Raw genomic sequence first — 19954 nt, forward strand, 5'->3', positions numbered from 1 at the left:
CCCCGGCTTGACGCCTTCCATGCTGAGCATGAAATCAAGCTCGGTACGAAGTTCCTTTTCTTGCTGTTTTTCTTTACGCTTTAAAACACATGCTCTTTCTATAGCGGCCACTTTCACGTCGCATTTAAATTGTTCCCATGTTTGTATAAAGTCTCTCTCTTTTTCTAACAAGCTTTTGACTGAGTCTTTTAGTTTCTTGCTAAACTCGTCATCCTCCAACAATGAGTCATTAAATTTCCATAATTCCCAACTAAACTTGACAGTCCTTTTCCTCTCCCCAAGTGTGATCACGACTAAAGAATGATCACTGAAGCTGACGTGCACAGTCTGGTACTGGGAACACAAGGGCACAACTTCAGAAGGAACATAAATTCTGTCCAGCCTTGCGTGACTAACGCCTTGGAAATGCGTGTACTGTGCTTGTTCTGAACCTTGCATTATAATGCCAATATCTTCCAATTCTGCTTCATTAATCATCTCGGACAGTAGCTCGGCACTCGTGTCCTGCATGGTTTTGTTGCTTGTTCTATCTTCAGGTCTACACACGCAGTAGAAATCTCCAAGCAATAGTACACGCTTTTCTGTCAGCAGGAAAGGTTGAACACGGCGAAAAAAGGCATCTCGTTCGGGAATTCTATTAGGTGCATATACACACACAGCTCTCCACTCTACACCAGAAAAGTAAAAATCGCATGCTACAATCCGGCCACTTTCACAGGAAAATACAGTTTCCACAGCGACTTTGCCGTTTCGAGTTAAAATCAGACACCCTCCCGACTTTCCTTTTGCATGGCACACGCAAACACTGAACTGTGCACGGTAAATTTCTGCCATCGCATCTGTCAACTCTTCGCTTTCAATTTTTGTCTCTTGAACAGCCAACAGATCGATTTCGTTTTCGAACAAGAGACGTTTAAGCTGATTTTGCCTTCTTCGCGCAGAAAGACCTCTCACGTTCAGTGTGGCAATACGCAAGCTAGATGTTAGTTGAGGCGCCATTAAAATGGTTGGGATTCGCCGCTCACAAAGTGACATCGGTTTGCAGCTCACCTCATCAAAATCCTTCCAGCTTGCAAAGTACGGCGGTGTCAGCACTGAACCCGATCGAAGACCGGGTTACCAACACGAAGACCCTGCAAGGCACCTCCGCTAAGGCGGAGGGACACCCGACGAAGTCCTACGATCAGGAGGGATGTTCGGCTTGGGCTTGTAGGCCGCACGTCGAACAGGAGGCGCTTTGGGAAGAGGTTCCTCATGGTCCGCCCCGTCGTAGCTCGTCGCCTTGTCATCAGCTTCGTCGTGCGTCCTCTTCGCTGGCAAAGTTGACGCCGCGGGCATCTCCGTGTCAACGTCCTTCTCGTCGGTCGATTCCAAAACCGTCTCAGCTGCACCTACCGCAGCATCATCTGCTTTTCCCGCGTCCGCCTCAGTTCTGGTGTCAGGCACAGGTGGTTCTTCTGAGTTGGCAGCCTCATGTTCCGTGGGAAGCGTTGCTTTTTCTGAGGCTATGCTTTTCGGTACTGCGTCTTCCCGACTCTCACGGGTCGCCTCTACTGCGTCGACTTTGTCCATAATATGCTCCTCAGTAGTATCCCTACGACCAGGACCAGCTACGGTAGCATATGTTCGCACGCACTGGGCGTCGTCGTGGCCGAAGCGACGACAGAGCCCGCAACGTGGCACACGGCACTCCCGACGTATGTGTCCGGTGCCGCGGCACCGGAGGCAGAGCGGAGCTCTGCCAGGAACGTGGACGAGTGCGACGTCCTCTCCAACACGCAGCTGGTGCGGTAAGTCCTCGATGGTAACGCCCACCTTCAGCTTCAATGTCACTGAGCGCGTAGTAGACGACTTGTCGACGCAGCCTTTGACTCTCCACTTGTCCCGAGTTATGTCGGTCACTTTTCCAAAAGCCGCCAGAGCTGCCTTCACGTCGTCATCTTTCACGCCGTGTAGCAGCCAGAACAGCTTCAGCCTGACGCCCTGGTTGCATGGGTCAATGACCACACAGCGGTGGTCCTTGACGTTGAACGCCTTCGCCTGTAGCATTTTGTTTTTTCCTTCTTCATTGCAGAATGTCACGGCCCAAACATGATTCATCTGATATGCCCCGAGGGCAACCACTTCCGGCAGCAATGACAGACGCTCAAGAGCGTCACGAAAGTTTTCAACACGGTATGGCCTGGCTTGGACGTCGCCATGCAAAAAAACAGTATGCAAAACGCTCGAACCTGTTGGCAAATGCGGCAAAATCAGCTGGTAGTCCTCGTTCGGTTTGATCGTACTCCTGATACCGCGGCCCGGTTGGGCCGCTAAATCCGCTCCTTGGGAGCCCATGATACACACGTCCGTCACGCTCGGTGGCCGGAAGTAGAATGAGCTAGCCGGGCGACGTGTCAGCAGGCAGTAGGACGTACTAGTGCACATTTCCCTCGACGATCAGGTGGTGATTGTTATGACTTTCTATTCGCGGTAGACCAAACGGCTCCCGAGCATTCACCTCTTAGGGCATGCACGTTCAGCACTTGGAGCCCTGCCAACTGCTACGGGAAGCGGATATACTGATCAGCAGAGGAGAAAGCGCAAACAAGACTACTAGGAAGCCCAGTAAGGTGGCTGACTGTATACTATCGCGTGCAGCCTCGTCGACGTTGCACGCTTAGGTGAGGTTAAGACAACTGACTGGTCGCTCAGGTTTCGCTCGACGCAGAGAGCAGCGTAGCCGCGTCCAAGTGAGCGCCACAGACGGAGCATGATGTCAGCCGAACTGCATCCTTAAGTCTGCGTGCATTTTGCCGATTCATTAGCAGTCTATTTTGCACAGATTAAAAACAGATAGTAACAGCGAATTCCGCAGCTCCCTAGCATATGACAAGGTTGGGCAACTACTGCGACAGAAACTTTGACAGCGGTGAGCTTCGGTTGAGCAAACTGTCCATCCCGACTCCCTGTCTTCCGCCCCTGCTTTTAACGATGCCCGCATTGCCCCGAAAGTCATGCAGAAAGTCGCTCGACAGAAACGCAATGACATATGCGTTGATACAAGGTAAGCAGCACCAAGACAGCCGCAGCAGTACGTCATCTCTATAATACGCTCATAGCAAACGCCCGTGTTCAATACCGGCCAGCGTTTCGATGGAGGCTAAACGCACAAAGCACCACTATATGCTGTGCGAGATCAGCGCACGTTAAAGAACACCATGATCCAAAGCCCTCCATTACGGCTTTTCTCACAGCCCCTGTGTCACTCCGGGAAGTTAAGGCCCACAATTTAAGATTGTTAGAAGCTATTTTCTATAATTTTATTTCGCTGGTAACAACGCACTACTGTGTTAACGGCAACGTTTGCGAGTGCGGAAGCCTGTGTTTTATATAAGTTCTCCGTGGCTTCTACATTACTAAAAACTTTGGTGAAGTCGCCTGTAATTATTTCGCAATGATGGGTTGCGCATGGACGCCTCGAAAATTGAAATAAAAAAGGAGACGTAGCATTTCGTGGGTTCCGTAATAATACCAACGTTTGTGGGACGATGATAAGAATTAGTAAATACCTAGCAGCTCTGCTACACTGAGCGTGCATATATCTTAAAAAAGAACACTCCGTCGAGCTGGATTCGAACCAGCGACCTATGGATGTCCATAGCATGAAACTTCTACAGTCCACCGCTCTACCAACTGAGCTATCGACGGGGACGGTGGTGCAGGCAACTTCTTTTCCTCAAGTGCGCCGTGTGCAGCCCTTGATTCAGAAGGCGGCGTGCCTGACTGTTTACCCTAGAAGGGACAATGGCCCCAGGTGGCCTGAGCTGCAATTAATGTCTCCCCGTGTACTGCACAACTTTCTTTCGTCGTTCAGCTTTCTCTTAATTGTTAGTTTCTCTGGCCACTTTAGTTGGTCCTGCTTTGTTTTTTATTCTCTTTGCATACATCGAACTTATTCATTTAAAGATGCCTTATACACGACCGCAAGAGATACAAACTGATAGCTGACCGTTAGTAATAGCCGTTTCAGTGTCAGCGGTACACGTCCCTCCATGACGCACATAAAACGGGGTCTTGTCTGTCCCGCTCATTGGCATATCCATCCTACCCGCGCTGTGGTGCAAGCCGCTGCTCGATAATCGACGGTAGACGGGGGAGAGAGCAGGTCACATGACACGTGTGGTATGGAGTGACGTGCACTGCTGGGTGGTGCAACGAGGGCGCAAAAGAAGAAGGGCGCGCGAGATGACCAGAATTTTTTTAGCTATAGCCACAGCGCCGGAGCTATGACGGGTTCGAAATTCTAAAAACTGATAAGGCTATCACTAATGGCCAGCCACGAATCTCCATTTGCATTTCCCATGCGGTCATGAAAAACGAATAATTGAAGGGATAGTGACGATCGCGGCAATGCAAGAAAATAAATGGACAAAAAAGAACCGCCCAAAGTTCCTTTAGAACCAGACGACAAAATGAAAAAACGACCAAAAAAAATCTCCCAGCGCAGAAAGTAAGGGGAGCAAATTTCAACGCAAGCCACCAGAGGCCATTGCTTTGCCTACGGATACTCTTCCAAGCTGACTCCTGAATTAATGGCTGCCTACGGCTCACTTGCAGAAAAGAATCCGACTCCCGCTTCGTCCCCGTCGATAGCTCAGTTGGTAGAGCGGTGGACTGTAGAGGTCTCGTGCTACGGACATCCATGGGTCGCTGGTTCGAATCCGGCTCGACGGAGTATTTTTTATTTACTTTTCAGTAAGTGCCTACTCGCACGGTGTAGTATAATTCCTGTATTATTACCGCCAGCAACCTGTCGCTAAGCCACTCCGCGTGCTTGGCTTTGTCGCACTGAAACTTGAAAGTCACGCATTCAGCTACTGCTCGTACAAAAGCGTAATTAGCCGGGTTCATAGTGCGCATAGATGGAACCAGCTAAGACGGACGCAGGACAATAAATGGGAGACACACGCACACGGCACCGTTGGGCTTACAACGGATTTATTGCAATGAAGAAAACAACATTATGCTTTTCCTGCGATTGCGCACAGTCCAAACAAGGTGACGGAAATTTATCTCCGATAATAAAAACTGAAAGAGCACTGATGGATGACTTCTTATTCTTTCTGTTTAAAGCCAAAGGCTCAAGAAGAAGAGCCTCGCAGCCTAATTTGTAAAAGCGATGGTAAAGACAAACTACGATTAGTTGACGACTACAGACCTATCATGCTTTCTAAAGTACGTCATCAGATTTTCGGTACTTTGATTTGAAATTACAAGACATATGGCTTGAAGGGCCCATCAATGCGGTCTAACTTTATGTTGCGCGTATAGTTTTTCAATGTTGCTGCGACCTTGCAAAGGCGTTTTATCGAGTGCGCCACTCATTTCTTTGCTCTCTTTTAGAGCAGGTTAATCTGGGTTCAGTTCTTTCCCAGGGAGTACGTCTCTGTTATACTAACTGCTCCACACGCTTGATCATTAATGGCTGTCTTTCATCAACCGGTGCCCATTCTGTCTTCGGCGAAACAAGGTTGCCCGTTGTCTCCGCTGCTCTTCGCTTTGTACTACTTAGAGCCGCTGTGTATGAGTACTCTGAATTGTGGTGCCGTTCGTAGTTTTTGTATTTAGGGTAATGAGCTCAAAATATTATTACCTCATGCAGATGATCTCGTGTTTTTCTGTGCTGACAAGAAGTTGGTCGTTTAACGGAGGAGTTCAGCTGTTTCAGATGCACGGATAAATTGTTCTAAATGTTGCGATGGTTCACACCTGTTGAATATGCTGTTGTTGCATGTACGCGTAAACCACCCAAGTACCATGACGTTCGATTAAAATCCTGTAACCTAACCGGAGTGTGCATTACTGGAAAGAACGCATGCCAACCCTACAGCGCTAAGACCAGATTTCTGTACCTCGTGGTCTCTCGATATTCAGCAGAGCGACGACCTGTAACCTGTTTCTGACCACACTAATATAAAATGTTGCGAAAATTATTCCTTGTGCTAGGAGTGGTTTGCTTTTCGAAGGATTCCTGTTCTCAATTTTTGAGACATGATATCGTGTTCCTGCCTGTCAGCGCTGGTGCCATTGCTTTAGCCCATCTTTATGTGCGACAAATATTGTTTCGCGTTTCATGCTTTTCCGAGACACTTCCTACACGATAGTTCGTGCGTTCTTGAAAGCTAATTTAATTACTATTTTGCCTTTCCTTATTGCCTCTTCTAACATTTGTGGTCGTTCGAGTTTATGGGTGTTAATCCATGAGGTATATTTCGATGTTCGTTTCTTACGGGTTCGCTTTGCTCCTGATTTCTTGTTTCCTGTACCGCCGAAACAGTTGTACAGGACGCACATCCTCCGTCAAGAGTATACCGCAAAAGCCTGCTGTGCGCCTGATTATGCACCTTCAGCGACCGTAACCTCTAGATAGATAAATGGCTTCGCGTCCTCAAGCCCTCCAAGCTTGGGACGGCTAGATGTGCTAGGGAGCCCCGCTAAACAGCTTAGAAGCAATACCCATGACTCTACATAAAATATTACGTAAAAGGCCTTTCTCGACATCTGCAAATATTTTATTCTATACGCTACACACACAGGCATTGCCTGTTGAAACATGGCAAGAGGACAAGAGCATTCTTGTGTCTTGGGTAAAATGCCGCCTCTGTGACGTTCCAGTAATATAGAGCATTGCTGCATCGATTGTAAACACGCAAAGATGACTGGGATGCCCTGCAGCTGCAGTGGACATCGAAGAAGCGAATTAATTTCACTGCTCATGCTGCAGGATGCTTTACTGCACTGGTATTTGTTGATGAACCCCTTGATACGTTCTTTCTTACGCATTGTGAATCAGTTGCATCAGTATCATCCCATATTCATCGACTAATACTACATATCAGGGAAATATATGCCCAGACCGACTCCATACCGAATCGGCACCCTGTCTTGATGATATCCACAGCCTCGCCTCCACTGTGGTGCTTTTCTGCCTCGGGTGGCCTTGATACTACTTCCCAAGTGTTCACGGTGCAGCTGTTAGTAGTTCGACAGCCTTCTTGCCTGGACGTGTTTTTTTTTTTTAACCAGATTTAATACTGCTTCCTAAACACTTTGTGAATAGTTCCCGTACATTGAACAATATTTCGCTCTAATAAATGCTACGTTTTAAAAAAAAGTGACGATGGCCGGGTGGTCTAAGGCTTCGACGAACGAAGTTAATCTGCTTGCGCTGGCTGTGATTAGAATCCAGCTTCCAGGAATCCAGGAGAATTCCCAGTGGTGGAGAAAATTTTAAATAAGGGGATAATTGCGGACTAACAGCCCTTGTTAGATTAGTTGATACGATGGCCGCCCCAGAGAGGCAGTGGCATCGGGTTGGACCAACGTATACCAGGACGAATTTTAACTCTACTACGGCATATAGCTTTCTTGCGGTAGCCCTAAGGCTGCAGTTGGGCTGAAATCAGATTCCAAGCATGGCGCGAGATGTGGAACCACTATTCGTTCACGGTATCGAGACCAAAGCTTCGATAAGCGGGAGAAGGTAAAAGCATGAAATATAGCTGCCGCCATAACCGGCCTCTTCACAAGTAAACTGCGGTGCGTCAAGATAGTTTATTTCTCGCGGATCGCTGAAGTTACGTTACACCGCTATCCACGGGGTCCTTCTCCGGCGTTGCCGTCAAGGGTTTGAATATAGCTGCGGAAAACTTTCAAACACATTTTCCTTAACAATAAATGTGCCTCTTGCTGTAGTACAGACGTCAGCATAGCCAGAGGGAGTCACAGAATCAATTTTCACTCAAAACAAAAGCTGGCCCGAATCATCACAGGGGAACCCTGATACCAATTAACGCTGTCCACTTTTCATTCTCAGTAAAAATTGACCCTATGCGGCTCTTTCCGGGTATGTTGAGAAGACGCGTTAATTGCTGAGAACATTGCATGTAAAATATTCCTCGCCGCTTACGCCAAACACGTGGCGTCTACATCGAAAAGGACTCCGGTGCGATGACCGCTTCCAATTGAGTGGCGGTTTAGCCTATAGCGTCCATCAGTGCAAAAAAAAAAAAGCTGCGCTGACGCACCGCAGTTGAGAAATCGGCCGGTGGTGGCGACACCCGCATTTCTTTTTTTTTTCTTTTCTAGCTCATAAAAGCTCATTTTTTCAGTGAAAGTAGCGTACTGGATTTTAGAACGTGATAATCTACCGATACACGTCACCTCTATTTGTCGTCAATGTCGCCTTCATATTTTGGAGACACTTTGCACGTCCGTACCCTCAACGATGTCGTTAATTCATAAACGACAGCAATTCATCAAACAACGAAGCAACAACAGCGCAAACGCGCCATAATCAAGGTGGAGGCACAGTGGGACTCTGTTCATGGGCCCCATGAGTGATACACTTCATTGTCGTTTATTAATTATCAGCATCACGGGCATTAATATTTTCTACAAACAGCATGGTGCGTTTATTTTTGTCCTGCTAAGAGGAATGAATCAAGTGAAAGAAAATCGCTAAGTTAGATTTTGTGAAGTCCTCAGTGCACTATTGATTTTTAATTTTTTAATTGCATGAGAAATGATATTTCCCCACGTTCATTATTACAGAATTAGCGGCATATAGTTACCTCGTCACCGACAACGAATGTGTGATGTCGTTCATCCAAGTTAAAGATATGGCTGGAGGGCCCTACGGAGGCAAAAATTAACAGCTCATGTCAAATCTGGCCGAAATCTTTTAAGCCCAGTTTTAGCCCAGTAATGTTAAGGGATTGAAAATGTCGCACAAAAGTTATCAACGTCCAGTATTTATTCTCTAAGGTCCGTTCAGAGCATAAATATTAAAAACTTACGAACTATATAAGAACACCGCAACATAATTAACAGCTAATTTTCGTGATTTTTTTTTCTTCAAGGTCGACAAAACTGGGCATCAATACGCAGACCCATGAAGTAAATCAAGACCGCATTTCGAAAACGTTCCATATTTTGCTAATGCAGCGTTACTATCAGCAGCATCTCTGAGAGCTAGAGCTTAGGTCTTGTTTTTATTAATATGTTGGAAAAGACTGCGTCTTCTAGTATTTCAACAATACTTGACGTCATGTGAGCCGAAATTAAAATTATTTACAGTTTTACAATCTGTATTAAAAGTGATGCGCCGGGCATCACAGGGTCATACCAAGTACAATAATTTTCAAAAATTCAAAAAAAAAGCGCCCAACGTGGGGCTCGAACCCACGACCCTGAGATTAAGAGTCTCATGCTCTACCGACTGAGCTAGCCGGGCGATGTGTCAGCAGGGAGTAGGACGCACTAGTGCACATTTCCCTCGACGATCAGGTAGTGATTGTTATGGCCTTCTATTCACGGTAGAACAAACGGATCCCGAGCATTTACCTCTCAGGGCACGCACGTTCAGCACTTGGAGCCCTGCCAACTGCTACGGGAAGCGGAGATACTGATCAGCAGAGGAGAAAGCAAAAACAACACTACTAGAAAACCCAGTAAAGCGGCTGACTGTATACTATCGCGTGCAGCCTCGTCGACGTTGCACGCTTCGGTAACGTTAAGACATCTGACTGGTCGCTCAGGTTTCGCTCGACACACAGAGCAGCGTAGCCGCGTCCAAGTGAGGGCCCCAGACGGCATGATGTCAGCCGAACTGCGTCATTAAGCCTGCGTGCATTTTACCGATTCATCAGCACTCTGTTTTGCACGGATTAAGAAACAGATAACCACAGAGAATTCTGCGGCTTCCCGGCATATCACAGGGTTGGGCAACTGCTGCGACAGACACTTTGACAGCAGTGAGCTTCGGTTGAGCAAACTGTTCATCCCGACTCCCTGTCTTCCGCCCCTGCTTTTAAAGGGACACTGAGGAGAGCACTATTAATTTTTTTTTTGTAGTAAAATCCGATAGTTCGGCATGTCATGGCTTTGTTGCCACTTGGCCGGCAGCGAAAGATGCATTTATTTCTAAGAAATTTGGATTCGAAGTTGAAAAGTTTTTCCCGCCGCTCTGATTCAAACTTGGGATTCTCCTATGACGACACAGGACTAAGTGATGTGTTACATGAAGTGCGCATGACGTGCCGCAGACTCCGTGATTTCTGGCGGCCAATAGTGCGGCCTAGCAGCAGCCGAAAATAAAGCTACCGCCGGCCGCACGTTGAAGGCATCTATCGGCTATTGCGGCCGTCGCTACAGTCGCTTCGATTACGTTTGCACTGGCGTTTTGCCAGCGTTACGATGGATCTCGTTCTCGAAGTCGTCAACGAAGTTCTCGCAAATAGACACCTTTAGCATACCGTGTACCTTGTTACCGCTAGCGGAATAGGCGCTGATTGGTCCCGATGCTTCAGGAGCGCGCGTAGCTGCCGGGCACGTGGCGCCATCTGGCGACGTCAAAGACATTTGCGCATGCATTGGCTGTGCCTCAGGGATTTGTGGCTTCTCGGGTCCTAGAGTTCCAGCAACACTGCTTTGTCCTATGACGTCATCACGCTTGTATTTGCGAGTTTGGCCTGTGGCAGCGATACCTGTATTCTGGTTCTTGCCCTTTTCTACGTTACAAGAGCTTTGTTGTCAGTATGAGTGCCGTTTTTGTAATCAGGAGCTGGTATTCTGTCGATACAAGCCAACTTCAATTTCTCCTCAGTGTCCCTTTAACGATGCCCGCATTGCCCCGAAAGTCATGCATGCAGAAAGTCGCGCGACGGAAAAGCAACGACATATGCGTTGATACACGGTAAGCAGCACCAAGAGAGCCGCAACAGTACGTGACTTGAATATACGCTCATCGCAAACGCTTGTGTTCAATACCGACCAGCGTTTCCTGGCTAAACGCTCAAAGCACCACTATATGCTGTGCGAGATCAGCGCACGTTAAGAACACCAGGGAGTCTAAGTAATCCAAAGCCCTCCACTACGGCGTTTCTCACAGCCCAGGTATCACTCAGGGAAGTTAAAACCCACAATTTGAGATTTTCAGAAGTTATTTTCCACAATTTTAGTTAGCTGGTAACCACGCACTACAGGGTTGACGGCAACGTTTACGAGTGCGGAAACCTGTGTTTTATATGCAGGGTGTCCCAGCTAACTTGGACCAAGATTTATAAAGAAAACTAAGCGTTCTTCAGAACTGAAATCGCATGGACGTTGTTAGGGCGTATCTAACTTACAGTAGCATTTTTTCGCTCCTCCTATTTGAATAATTAGTCGAGATAAATAAATTAACTTTTTAAAGATAGCTTGAAACGATCAGGCACCAATAGCAAAGTTGTCGAGCTCCACAAACATTGTCCAACCCAGGCACTTCCTACGAGATAGCCTTAGCGTGGCCGTTTTTATTGGGGAAAAACGAAAGCCTGCGGAGTTTAAAACATAGCGCGCTCCGCGTCCGAATGCGCCGCGATTAGAGCGCTCTCATCCGTGCTTTGTAAAAAGCATCACTCGCTTCGTGCCTTTCGGGCTGCCCAAGACAGAGCTTCGCGTTGAGCTTGGTTCCAAGATAAGCGCCAGTGGGCACGAGCGGCAGGTGAAAGCGCGGATTCCGTTTTTCATCGTGATTCACACGACGTTATGAAGCTTGTTATATGCGGCTTTGCTTGCTGGGATCTTGCTCCCAAATTCGAACTCATGAGATTGTCATCGTTCCTCCGCATGCACCCTGCTAACGTGAGAGCGCAATTATCGCCGGAGATACGGGAGCCGCGCTTTCTTTCAACTGCCACCCGTGCCCACTGGTGCTTATCTTGCAACCAAACTCAACGCGAAGCTCTGTCTTGGGCAGCCCGAAAGGCGCGAAGCGAGTGATGCTTTTTACAAAGCACGGATGAGAGCGCTGTAATCGCGGCGAATTCAGGCGCACGGAGCGCGCTGTCACGTGGGATTTTTTAAACTCCGTGGGCTTTCGCTTTTCCCGAATAAAAACGGCCACGCTAAGTCTACCTCGTTGGAAGTGCCAGGGTTGGACAATATTTGTGGAGCTCCACAACTTTCCTATTCACGCCTGAACGTTTCAAGCTATATTTAAAAAGTTATTTTATTTATCTCGACTAATTAATCAAATAGGAGGAGCGAAAAAATGGTACTGTAACTTTAGAAAAACCCTAACAACATCCACGCGATTTCAGTTCTGAACAACGCTAGTTTTTTTTATAAGCCTTGGTCCAAGTTAGCTGGGACACCCTGTATAAAAATTTTGGTGAAGTCGCCTGTAATTACTTAGCAATGATAGTTCGCGCAAGAACACCTCAGAAATTGAAAGAAAAAAGAAGATATAGCTTTTCGTGGGTTCCATAACAATACCAGCGTTTGTAGGACGATAATAAGAATTAGTGACAGTAAAAATCTAGCAGCTGTGCTACACTGAGCGTGTATGCATCCAAAAATAGAAGCACTCCGTCGAGCCGGATTCGAACCAGCGACCTATGGATGTCCGCAGTAAGAGACCTCTACAGTCCACCGCTCTACCAACTGAGCTATCGACGGGGACGGAGCCGAAGCTGGTTTCTTTTCCTCTGAATGCGCCATATACAGTTCCTGGCTCTGGAGTCGCTGTACCATATTATCCGTGTACCCTAGACCACGTGCCCTAGACAAAACAATGGCTACGGGTGGCTTGCGTTGCAATTTACACTTCTTGCGTTCTGCACTAGGAGCTTTTTTTTTGTCATGTTGCTTTGCCTTGTTAGGTTCTTTAGCCACTCTAGTGTGTCTTATTTTCTTATAATATTCTTTAGCTTTCCGCGGTCGTCATTATCCATTCAGGATGCGTTTTTCACGAGCGCACGAGAAATTCAAATAGAGGTTTGTAACTGGCCGTCAGTTAGAGCCGTATCAGTACTCAGAATTTCCTGGCGCTGTGGCTGAATAAATTTTGGCCATATCGTGTGCCTTTTAAGAGTCACGCATCCTTGACGCATGCGCTACAACGCTTATCAGTACGCGCTACTCCATGGCGCACTGGGCAACCTATAGATACCCACGCTGCGGTGGCCATCGCTGCTTGCTGCTCCAGAGCAGATGGGAGAGAGAAGTTGACGCGACACGTGAGCTGTGTAGTGACGGGCACGGTGTAAGAAATGTTTCTTACACCCTTGTTGCGTTTACTGGTGGACGCTGCAGCGTGCGCGCCAAGGATGCGTGGCTTTTCAACGGAGCGCGAGATGGCAAACATACTGTTGACCCACAGCACTAGAGGTAAGCGCGTTTTCGAAATTCTAAAAAACTGATACGGCTATAACTATCATCACCATCATCAGCCTGACTACGCCCACTGCAGGGCAAAGTCGGCGTAGTCGGCCCTTATCTCTTCAATTAACCCTACTCTGTGCCAGCCGCGGATGTCCTATTCCCGCAAACTTCGTCATCTCACCCGCCAACCTGACCTTCTGGCGCCCCCTGCTATGCTTGCCTTCGCATTACATGCCCTGCGGACGCCCATTTCTTCCTCTTGATTTCAACTAGGATGCCATTAACCCATGTTAGTTCCCTCACACACGCTGACCGGTTCCGGTCTCTTATCGTTGCACCAATTATTTTCCTTTCCATAGCTCGCTGCGTGGTCCTTAACTTAAGCTGAGCCGTTTTCGTTATCCTCCACGTTTCTGCCCCATAGATGAGTACTGGCGAGATAAAGCGCTGTTGTACACTTTTCTCTCGAGGGATATTGGTAAACAGCCATTCATGATCTGAGAGAACCCGCCATATGCGCTTCACCCCAATCTTCTTCTAGTCATTTCGCTTTCGCGGTTCGGACCTGCGGTCACTACCTGCCCTAGGTATACGTGTTCTCTTACTACTTCCAGCACCTCGCTACCGATTGTAAACTGCTGTTCAATTCAGAAACTATTGGCCATTACTTTGGTTTTCTGCATGTTACTTTTTGGCCCCATCGTTCTGTGCTCCCTGTCTAAATCATTGATCATGCTTTTTAGTTCATCTCCTAAGTGACTTAGCAAGCCAATGTCATCAATGAATCACAGATTTCTAAGGTATTCTCCATTAACTCTTATCCCCAGCTGTTCTCAATCCAGGCCTCTGAACACCTCCTACAGACAGGCTATAACTAACAGCCAGTTACAAATCTCCATTTGTACTTCTCGTGCGCTCGTGAAAAACGCATCCTGAATAAGTAATGACGACCGCGGAAAACTAAAGAAAATAAATTAAAAAATAGGACGAACTGAAGTGGCTAAGCAACCTAACAAGACAAAGCAAAACGACAAAAGAAAACCTCCCAGTGCAGGACGCAAGGAGAGTAAATTGCAACGCAAGCCATCGTAGCCATTGTCCTTTCTAGGGTAAACGTCCCCAACCGGACATGACGTCACTAAATATCATGTAACCTTTGACATCACAGTATGACGTCACATTTTTTTTTGCCCAATCAGCGTTTCCAGCCTACCTAGCCGCAAACGCTTGTAAACGGACACCGCCGCCTTCTGAAGCAAGGGCTGCACACGGCGCACCTGAGGAAAAGAAGTTGCCTGCGCCTCCGTCCCCGTCGATAGCTCAGTTGGTAGAGCGGTGGACTGTAGAGGTCTCGTGCTACGGACATCCATAGGTCGCTGGTTCGAATCCGGCTCGACGGAGTGCTTTTATTTTTAAATGCATACTCGCTTGGTGTCGTATAGTTCCCATATTATTACCGCCTGCAACTGTCGCTGAGCCTCTCAATGTGCTTTGCTTTGTTAGATGCACAAGTGTAGGAATGCCACCGATCGAGTAAGTTTCGGCAGCTGTACACAGCTCTCGCTTTGTCGCCTCTCTTTTTATCACGCCACGATATCACGCCAAAATGCATGCGCTTTCGAGAAGCTTGTAGGCAAAGCAAGCTCTCCAGTGCACGTAACTCGTCGAAACAGCCAAACTCTGTTGGGCCACAGTGCCGACGGTAACACAGTTTTCGAAATTCTAAAACCTGATATGAATATTACTTATGGCCGGCCAGACGCCTCTCAATAAATAAGGAACCTAACAGGAAAAGTTTACAAGTTAACTATTCATTATTAGTTAAGCAGCCTGCTGTTAGCACGTCTTAGCTATATTGTGATGTACTAAATCGCTGACAATGATGCACATCGCTGAAAAAAGCACTCTAATTCTGTACAGTCTTAGGTGAAACACCCTGTATATGTGCAGCCGGCTTCTCAGTGCTAGTACGCAACAGCCGACTACAACCAGCTTGAAAGGAAAACATGAGCAGAAATAGGCAACCAGGAAACTGCATTCAAAAGGACGCCAAGGATAACAAACGTGAGGCCTTCAGGAGCAGTAAATGTGGTGGTCAACTTCGAATGCTTTCTTCTCAATATCGTTATTCCCTCCTGTTGCTCAGTTTGTGCAACCGATTTCTTCGGGTCTGTTTCACTGATTTTGACCGCGTTTATTTTGTCGCACTCCAAGAACCGTACTACAGGTCAAGTCGTTCTTTGTTTTTAATTTTTGTGAGTTATAAATTTCTTGCATGAAATTTTTTCTTGCTACAGGCATGTCGACGGCAACTGCATCGCAAGAGACCTCTACAGTCCACCGCTCTACCAACTGAGGTATCGACGGGGACGGAGGTGCAGGCAACTTCTTTTCCTCAAGTGCGCCGTGTGCAGCCCTTGATTAAGAAGGCGGCGTGCCTGACAGTTTACCCTAGAAGGGACAATGGCCCCAGGTGGCCTGAGCAGCAATTTATGTCTCCTCGTGTTCTGCACAACTTTCTTTCGTCGCTCAGCTTTCTCTTAATTGTTAGTTTCTCTAGCCACTTCAGTTGGTCCTGCTTTGTTATTTTATTCTCTGCATCCATCGAACTTATTCATTTAAACATGCCTTTTACACGACCGCAAGAGATACAAACTGATATCTTTAGCTGACCGTTAGTAATAGCCGTTTCAGTGTCAGCGGTACACGTCCCTCCATGACGCACATAACACGTGGTCTTGTCTGTCCTGCCCATTGGCATAGCCATCCTACCCGCGCTGTGGTGCAAGCCGCTGCTCGATAATCGACAGTAGACGGGGGAGAGAGCAGGTCACATGACACGTGTGGTATGCAGTGACGTGCACTGCTGGGGGCGGGGGGGGGGGGGGTGTAACGAGGGCGCAAAATAAGAAGGGCGCGCGAGATGAGCAGAATTTTTTTAGCCATAGCCACAGCGCCAGAGCTATGACGGTTTCGAAATTCTAAAAACTGATAAGGTTATTACTAATGGCCAGCCACGAATCTCCATTTGCATTTCTCATGCGGACTCAAAAAACGCATGCGTATTGAAGGGATACGGAGGATCGCGGCAATGCAACTAAAATGAAATGACGAAAAAGAACCACTTAAAGTGCCTTAAGGACCGAACGACAAACTGAAAAACGACAAGAAATCTCCCAGCGCAGAAAGCAAGGGGAGTAAATTTCAACGCAAGCCACCAGAGGCCGTTGTCTTGTCTACGGATACCCTGGCACGCTGACTCCTGAATTAATGGCTGCCTACGGCGCACTTGAAGAAAAAAATCCGACTCCCGCTTCGTCCCCGTCGATAGCCCAATGGCCTTCTTAAGAGTTCGTTGTAGTATGAAATTACACCATACACTATTAGATTTCTGCCTGTTGGCAAAAACTCTGTTGTGCCTTATGATCTGTTTGTGTTGATGGGACTCTTCAGTCTTTGGAAAAGCCGTATGATGGACAGACATGCCGAGCCACCAAGATGGTCCAAATCTGTGTTTCGTGAACAGTGTGCTTTGGTGAGGAGTGTATATGCTGCACGCGAAGAACCTCCAAGCTGGCTGCCGTGCCTAGATGCATGTGTGTGCCTCCCTGAATTTTGATGTTCCGATGGGGATGCAGTGATGAGTTAGGGCTATGGCGGGCTCCTATTAAGCAGCCCGGTAACTTGAGACGCGAACCAGTTTGATTGAAGTTTTCCCCTTTTTTTACGGAAGTTCTTCCATGCATTAAAGAAAAAATCCCCGTCGTTAGCACAGTTGGTAGAGCGGTGGACTGTAGAGGTCTCGTGCTACGGACATCCATAGGTCGCTGGTTCGAATCCGGCTCGACGGAGTCTTTTTTATTTACTTTTCAGTAAGTGCCTACTCGCACGGTGTAGTTATAATTCCTGTATTATTGCCGCCAGCAACCTGTCGCTAATTCATTCCGCGTGCTTCGCTAAGCCACTCCGCGTGCTTGGCTTTGTCGCACTGAAACTTGAAAGTCCCGCATTCAGCTACTGCTCGTACAAAAGCGTGATTTGCTGGGTTCATAGTGCGCATAGATGGAACCAGCTAAGACGGACGCAGGACAATAAATAGGAGACACACGCACACGGCACCGCTGGGCTTACAACGGATTTATTGCAATGAAGAAAACAACATTATGCTTTTCCTGCGATTGCGCACACTCCAAACAAGGTGATGGAAATTTATGTACGATAATAAAAACTGACAGAGCACTGATGGATGACTTCTTATTCTTTCTGTTTAAAGCCAAAGTCTCAAGAAGAAGAGCCTAATTTGTAAAAGCGATGGTAAAGACAAACTACGATTAGTTGACGACTACAGACCTATCATGCTTTCTAAAGTAGGTCATAAGATTTTTTCGGAAGAGTCTGCAACGTGTACTTTGATTTGAAATTACAAGACTTGAAGGGCCCATCAATATGGTGTAACTTAATGTTGCGCTTATAGTTTTTCAATGTTTTATCGAGTGTGCCACTCATTTCTTTGCTCTCCTTTAGAGCAGGTCAATCTGGGTTCAGTTCTTTCCCAGGGAGTACGTCTCTGTTATACTAACTGCTCCACACGCTTGATCGTTAATGGCTCTCTTTCATCAACCGGTGCCCATTCTGTCTTCAGTGAAACAAGGTTGCCCGTTGTCTCCACTGCTGTTCGCTTTGTACTTAGAGCCGCTGTATATGAGTACCCTGAAATGTGGTGCGGTTCGTGGTTTTCGTATTTAGGGTAATGAGCTCAAAATATTATTACCTCATGCAGATGATCTCGTGTTTTTCTGTGCTCACAACAAGTTAGTCGTTTAACGGAGGAGTTCAGCTGTTTCAGATGCACGGATAAATTGTTCTAAATGTTGCGATGGTTTACACCTGTTCAATATGCTGGTGTTGCATGTACGCATAATCCACCCAAGTACCATGACGTTCGATTAAAACCCTATACCCGGAGTGCGCATTACTGCAAAGAACGCATGCCAACCCTACAGCGCTGAGACCAGATTTCTGTACCTCGTGGTCTCTCGATATTCGGCAGAGCGACGACCTGTAAACTGTTTCTGACCACACTAATATAAAATGTTGCGAAAGTTATTCATTGTGCTAGGAGTGATTTCACATAATGGATGTTTCTTTTCGAAGGATTCCTGTTCTCAATCTTTGAGACATTATATCGTGTTCCTGCCTGTCAGCGCTGGTGCCATGGCTTTAGCCCATATTTATGTGCGACGAATATTGTTTCGCGTTTCATGCTTTTCCGAGACACTTCCTACACGATAGTTCGTGCGTTCTTGAAAGCTAATTTAATTACTATTTTGCCTTTCCTTATTGCCTCTTCTAATATTTGTGGTCGTTCGTGTTTATGGGTGTCAATCCATGAGGTCTATTTCGATGTTCGTTTCGTACGGGTTCGCTTTGCTCGTGAGTTCTTGTATTCAGTACCGCCGAAACGGTTGTACAGGACGCACATCCTGCGTAAAAAGTATATCGCAAAAGCCCGCTGTGTGATTGATTATGCACCTTCAGCGACCGTAACCTCTACAGAGAGGAATGGCTTCGCGTCCTCAAGCCTTCCAAGATTTCGACGGCTAGATGTGCTAGGGAGCCCCGCTAAACAGCTTAGAAGCTATCCCCTTGGGCTGTATACTTTTGACGAGGACTGTACATAAAATATTACGTAAAAGGCCATTCTCGCCATCTACAAAGATTTTATTCTATACGCTACACACACAGACATTGCCTGTTGAAACATGGCAAGAGGACAAGATCATTCTTGTGCCTTGGGTAAAATGCCGCCTCTGTGGCGTTCCAGTACCATAGAGCATTGCTGCATTGATTGTAAACACGCAAAAATGTCTGGGATGTCCTGCAGTGGGCATCGAAAAAGCGAATTAATTCCACTGCTCATGCTGCAGGATGCCTTACTGCACTGGTATTTGTTGATGAACCCCTTGATAAGTCCTTTCTTACTGGACCGGCATTGTGAATCTGTTGCATCAATATCATCCCACATTCATTGACTAATACTACATATTGCCTTAGTTTAGTCATCACTCTACCAGCGCCCCCGTGCCGTCTGTCTTCGACCTTTGTCGCGCGCCGGACTTCGTCCTCTTCTGCTCGGTGCTAGGGCCTGCCGGCTGCGCTCTGCCCAGTGTGCTCGCCAGGAACTGTTCTGCCAGGAATAGAACGTCCTACCGGCGTCCGTGACAATATCAAGGAAATATATGCCCAGACAGACTCCATACCGAATCGGCACCCTGTCTTGATGATATGCACAGCCTCGCCTCCACTGTGGTGCTTTGCTGCCTCGGGTGGCCTTGACACTACTTCCCAAGTGTTCACGGTGCAGCTGTTAGTAGTTCGACAGCCTTCTTGCCTGGACGTGTGTTTTTTTTAACCAGATTTAATACTGCTTAATAAACACTTTGTGAATAGTGCACGTACGTTGAACAATATTTCGCTCTAATAAATGCTACGTTTAAAAAAGAAGTGACGATGGCCGGGTGGTCTAAGACTTCGACGATCGAAGTTGATCTGCTTGCGCCGGCTGTGATTAGAATCCAGCTTCCAGGAATCCAGGAGAATTCCCAGTGGTGGAGTAAATTTTAAATAAGGGAATAATTACGGACTAACAGCCCTTGTTAGCTCATTTGATACAACGGCCGCTCCAGAGAGACAGTGGCACCGGGTTCGACCACCGTATACCAGAACGGATTATAACTCAACTACGGCATATAGCTTTCTTGCGGTA

General features: G+C 47.1%; 6 non-coding genes across 6 annotated transcripts; 3 read left to right on the forward strand and 3 right to left on the reverse strand.

The window, feature by feature from the left end:
- Positions 1 to 3599: 3599 nt before the first annotated feature.
- On the reverse strand, positions 3600 to 3690 carry TRNAY-GUA (transfer RNA tyrosine (anticodon GUA)). Its single transcript is given in 2 exon segments — positions 3600 to 3635; positions 3654 to 3690. It is a non-coding gene; the product is annotated as a tRNA-Tyr (tRNA).
- Positions 3691 to 4625: 935 nt separating this feature from the next.
- On the forward strand, positions 4626 to 4716 carry TRNAY-GUA (transfer RNA tyrosine (anticodon GUA)). Its single transcript is given in 2 exon segments — positions 4626 to 4662; positions 4681 to 4716. It is a non-coding gene; the product is annotated as a tRNA-Tyr (tRNA).
- A 4488-nt stretch (positions 4717 to 9204) lies between these two features.
- On the reverse strand, positions 9205 to 9277 carry TRNAK-CUU (transfer RNA lysine (anticodon CUU)). Its single transcript has one exon. It is a non-coding gene; the product is annotated as a tRNA-Lys (tRNA).
- A 3115-nt stretch (positions 9278 to 12392) lies between these two features.
- TRNAY-GUA (transfer RNA tyrosine (anticodon GUA)) lies at positions 12393 to 12483 on the reverse strand. Its single transcript is given in 2 exon segments — positions 12393 to 12428; positions 12447 to 12483. It is a non-coding gene; the product is annotated as a tRNA-Tyr (tRNA).
- Positions 12484 to 14497: 2014 nt separating this feature from the next.
- Positions 14498 to 14588, forward strand: TRNAY-GUA (transfer RNA tyrosine (anticodon GUA)). The gene is given in 2 exon segments: positions 14498 to 14534; positions 14553 to 14588. It is a non-coding gene; the product is annotated as a tRNA-Tyr (tRNA).
- Positions 14589 to 16948: 2360 nt separating this feature from the next.
- TRNAY-GUA (transfer RNA tyrosine (anticodon GUA)) lies at positions 16949 to 17039 on the forward strand. The gene is given in 2 exon segments: positions 16949 to 16985; positions 17004 to 17039. It is a non-coding gene; the product is annotated as a tRNA-Tyr (tRNA).
- Positions 17040 to 19954: the final 2915 nt, after the last annotated feature.

This window comes from Amblyomma mixtum, chromosome 2, assembly GCF_055824585.1.
Source record: "Amblyomma mixtum isolate Tamu chromosome 2, ASM5582458v1, whole genome shotgun sequence".
NCBI lineage: Eukaryota > Metazoa > Arthropoda > Arachnida > Ixodida > Ixodidae > Amblyomma > Amblyomma mixtum.